Source organism: Schistocerca serialis, unplaced genomic scaffold (assembly GCF_023864345.2).
Source record: "Schistocerca serialis cubense isolate TAMUIC-IGC-003099 unplaced genomic scaffold, iqSchSeri2.2 HiC_scaffold_1223, whole genome shotgun sequence".
NCBI lineage: Eukaryota > Metazoa > Arthropoda > Insecta > Orthoptera > Acrididae > Schistocerca > Schistocerca serialis.
The window spans coordinates 265,001-270,000 of NW_026047429.1; the positions used below are offsets into that span (position 1 = coordinate 265,001).

At 53.1% G+C, this 5,000-nt stretch overlaps 1 non-coding gene across 1 annotated transcript in view; it reads right to left on the minus strand.

The window, feature by feature from the left end:
- The window catches only part of LOC126435957 (small subunit ribosomal RNA), a 1,909-nt gene extending 1,353 nt beyond the window's left edge, over positions 1–556 (minus strand). Inside the window, exon 1 of the ribosomal RNA XR_007580312.1 lies at positions 1–556. This exon is cut by the window's left edge and continues 1,353 nt beyond it. This is a non-coding gene — a ribosomal RNA (small subunit ribosomal RNA).
- Positions 557–5,000: the final 4,444 nt, after the last annotated feature.

The window sequence follows — 5,000 nt, forward strand, 5'->3', positions numbered from 1 at the left end:
TCGTTAAAGGATTTAAAGTGTACTCATTCCGATTACGGGGCCTCGGATGAGTCCCGTATCGTTATTTTTCGTCACTACCTCCCCGTGCCGGGAGTGGGTAATTTGCGCGCCTGCTGCCTTCCTTGGATGTGGTAGCCGTTTCTCAGGCTCCCTCTCCGGAATCGAACCCTGATTCCCCGTTACCCGTTACAACCATGGTAGGCGCAGAACCTACCATCGACAGTTGATAAGGCAGACATTTGAAAGATGCGTCGCCGGTACGAGGACCGTGCGATCAGCCCAAAGTTATTCAGAGTCACCAAGGCAAACGGACCGGACGAGCCGACCGATTGGTTTTGATCTAATAAAAGCGTCCCTTCCATCTCTGGTCGGGACTCTGTTTGCATGTATTAGCTCTAGAATTACCACAGTTATCCAAGTAACGTGGGTACGATCTAAGGAACCATAACTGATTTAATGAGCCATTCGCGGTTTCACCTTAATGCGGCTTGTACTGAGACATGCATGGCTTAATCTTTGAGACAAGCATATGACTACTGGCAGGATCAACCAGGGAGCTGCGTCAACTAGAGCTGAGCAGCCGGCCGCCCGGGAGTGTGTCCCGGGGGCCCGCGCGAACACGCAAGCGTCCGCTCAATTATTCTGCAAACAGGAGGAGGCTGAGCTCCCCTGCACAACACACCTCGAAACCCTCTCAGGTCCCGGCGGCGCGCAGCGCCGTCCTAAGTACTTGGTCGGGTTCGAGAGAGGCGCAATCGCCCGGAGTTAGGCGAGTAGACGCTTTAGGTGCGACCACCCGTGCTCCCAACTGAGCTTGCCGCTGCCGACAGAGGCCCGGGAGCGTGCTGTCGTGGCATTGCCGGCGGGAGACAACACGCGCCACCTACGGTGACCGGCAGCTCCAACGCCAGCGCCACAGAAGGACAAAAGCCCCACTTGGGTGCCGAAGCGAACTCTCCCAGCACAGCGCACGCGCCAACACGTCCGCACAGCTGCGATACAAACCACCTGCGAGAACCGCTGGGGCGACCGAGCAGCAGACGGCGTCGCGGCGCCGAGCGCCGGGCGGCGGCGCATCCTCAGCGCACAAAGTCCTCAATCGGACCAGCACACTGCAGATGGCCACCGCGCTTCGCACCGGGCCCGCGAGGACCTACTTTGGCCGCAAGGCGCCGCGAGCAGGGGGCGCCGGCGCGCAGCTGCGCCGCCTGCCGCGTCCGTCGGCCGGCGCGCCTGCCACTGGCCGCCCCCACCAGCCGGCTGTGGCGCGTGCGCCCACGCACCGCGCTGCCAGCACGCCGGGCGGCCCCCCCTCACCGGCCGGGGACGGTCCCACCCAGCCACCGCCGCGTATCGCCTCACACCCAGATCCCCTTTCACGTTCGTGGGCATGGTGGGTCCCCTTTCACGTTCGTGGGCATGGTGGGTCTCCCTGAAACAACCGGTTAATAGCTCGACCGATCGTCGCCAACACTGATTCACCTCTAGCGAGAACAACCGCACCACAACGGGTTACCAGTTGTTCATTTGCGTAACGTCACCAGCAAACGTACACGTCCATCGCCATTTGCAACGAGTATTGCATGCCTGTGTCAGGTGTCACAACACACTACGTCTGCCCACATAGACGCAACAACATGTGCACGCCTAGAGAACACGTGGAAGGTAGACCCCGTACGTATGCGGTGTCCATTGCGCGAACGACTGTCAGCCCGCCTCTGCAGCATGTCGCAGATGTGGAACGCGGTGCAACATGCTATCACGGTGTGTGAGAAGAGACGACTACGTCCGAATACACGCTCCACTACATCAACAGACTGCTCATGCTGATCGCCATCCAGGGCGTCCGTTCCTCCCACACGTCTGTATGGCGTACCACACTGCAATCCAGCTCTTATAGGGAGACGACACGTAGCTGCGTGCACAATATTTGGACTGTATGGTCCGCCGTTGCTAGGCGCAGTCGTCATACGGTCACATGTGCCACGATGTATCATTCAGTACATACGGACCAATGTGCAGTACAGTTTGTGGGTTTTGCGTACATCGGCGGACAGGTGACAGGCCGTACCACAACGTAGGCTGAGTACGTCGGCATGCGAAGGGCATTGAACATGCAAACTTCTCACCGACCAGCTTGCGAAGGCAGGGGGGAAGGGGGGGGGGCCGCATGTACGTCCTGCTGCTATCCACACTACAGTGTATAGCAGGAGCATGTGGAAAGTCAGCAACACCTGCAAGGTGTTTAACATGACGCGATACACAGGGGACCGGGCAGTGCGAGTAGGGAACTATATTGCGAGGGTTGCGGTTAGGCAACACTACACCAATTTAACGGGTTGCATAACAATTACAGAGCAGGTTCAGCGACAACGTGCGTCAGGTTAAGGCGCAATATAGTTTAGGTTACGGCGCACTTTAGGTTAGGTTAAGGCACATTATAGGTTAGGTTAAGGCACATTATAGGTTAGGTTAAGGCACAACATGGGTTAGGTTAAGGCACAACATGGGTTAGGTTAAGGCACAACATGGGTTAGGTTAAGGCACAACATGGGTTAGGTTAAGGCACAACATGGGTTAGGTTAAGGCACAACATGGGTTAGGTTAAGGCACAACATGGGTTACGTTAAGGCACAACATGGGTTACGTTAAGGCACAACATGGGTTAGGTTAAGGCACAACATGGGTTAGGTTAAGGCACAACATGGGTTAGGTTAAGGCACAACATGGGTTAGGTTAAGGCACAACATGGGTTACGTTAAGGCACAACATGGGTTACGTTAAGGCACAACATGGGTTACGTTAAGGCACAACATGGGTTACGTTAAGGCACAACATGGGTTACGTTAAGGCACAACATGGGTTACGTTAAGGCACAACATGGGTTACGTTAAGGCACAACATGGGTTACGTTAAGGCACAAATTAGGTTAGGTTAAGGCACAAATTAGGTTAGGTTAAGGCGCAACGTAGGTTAGGTTAAGGCACAACGTAGGTTAGGTTAAGGCACAACGTAGGTTAGGTTAAGGCACAACGTAGGTTAGGTTAAGGCACAACGTAGGTTAGGTTAAGGCACAACGTAGGTTAGGTTAAGGCACAACGTAGGTTAGGTTAAGGCACAACGTAGGTTAGGTTAAGGCACAACGTAGGTTAGGTTAAGGCACAACGTAGGTTAGGTTAAGGCACAACGTAGGTTAGGTTAAGGCACAACGTAGGTTAGGTTAAGGCACAACGTAGGTTAGGTTAAGGCACAACGTAGGTTAGGTTAAGGCACAACGTAGGTTAGGTTAAGGCACGATATAGGTTAGGTTAAGGTACGATATAGGTTAGGTTAAGGTACGATATAGGTTAGGTTAAGGTACGATATACGTTAGGTTAAGGTACGATATAGGTTAGGTTAAGGTACGATATAGGTTAGGTTAAGGTACGATATACGTTAGGTTAAGGTACGATATAGGTTAGGTTAAGGTACGATATAGGTTAGGTTAAGGTACGATATAGGTTAGGTTAAGGTACGATATAGGTTAGGTTAAGGTACAATATAGCTTAGGTTCAGATACACATTGTTGTAGGGAAAGGTGTATTTGGGGGGGGGGGGCGGCAGGTTCGTTGATAGTGATTATCGTAATTGGATGCCTGCGGCATTATCCGATTTGTCACGTCAGGATGCACTTTTGGCTCATGACAGGCGGCGCTCCGATTCCATGGTTGTGGCAGATCTGTGTCTTTCATTCCTGCCATTGTTTGTGTGCTGTGACAGGAGGCAGTATTGTGATGTTGGGTGCACCCCTGTGTAGGACATGTGTGGGTGTTCGTGGCTTAGCTGAGCAATGTGCGGATGTCGGAAGGGTGGGATATTGTGTTTTCTGGGTGGACCTCCCGGTCTGGTAATGATAGTGTGGATTGTGTCATGTGGCGGAGAGGATGCACTGGATGTTCTTCCATGCTGGTGGTTAGATATTGTGTGTGTGCCTGTTACAGGCAGAGAGTAGTGTGTGATAAGAGAGTAGTGTGTGATAAGAGTGTCTGGCTGACGTGTGGTTCTCATTGTGTGCAGAGTCTTTCAGCATGTATAGGGACGGTTGTATATATTATCTGTATTCTGATGGCTCTGCATCTATTACTAATCAGTGCCGTGTATACGGTTACTCTGGTTCCAGTCGAAACTGTTCTATCTCTGTACATTAGTGACACTACGGCTCCACTATGTTGCCGCCCCTGTCGGCCGTTTCCCCCAGTGTATGGCTAATGATTATCAGCAGTCAGTCTATTAGTCAATACCGGTAGTGTGACGACGTCAAATGTCCGGGATGGGGGAAGCTACACCCTTCCCGTGGGTCAGGGCCTAGAAAGACTCTTCCCACGCAGGAGACTGACTGTCGTTACTCTTCCGAGACATATATGTGCCCAGCGTTTTTTGCGACTGCGAGTGCAACGCCAGGAGGCTCGGACTGTCGTTACTCTTCCGAGAAATATATTTGCCCAGCGTTTTTTGCGACTGCGAGTGCAACGCCAGGAGGCTCGGACTGTCGTTACTCTTCCGAGAAATATATGTGCCCAGCGTTTTTTGCGACTGCGAGTGCAACGCCAGGAGGCTCGGATTGTCGTTACTCTTCCGAGATATATATTTGCCCAGCGTTTTTTGCGACTGCGAGTGCAACGCCCACGGGTGCCGACATGGATGGGGCGCTTCCTAGCTGATGGCTCAGCATGAGAATCCGTACAGTGAGCAATGCGATCGCGTCTGTAGCTTGTACGTGGTACAGCTCGCAGCTCATGAATAGGGACAGCGGGAATGTCGCATATTGGAAATATCTCTTCATGAAACGCATGTTATAGGTGTGGATTGCACCTTACGAGTGCGGGAAACGTCCGCCGTTCATCCGCTGGCGATGCGAGTTTGGCGGTTGGGGTGGGGCACGAACGGGTGCAGGTGGTGTGATTGCCGGTCCACGACTTCGTGCGGCAGAGGCACTGGCGTATGGGTGCTGTGGTCGACAG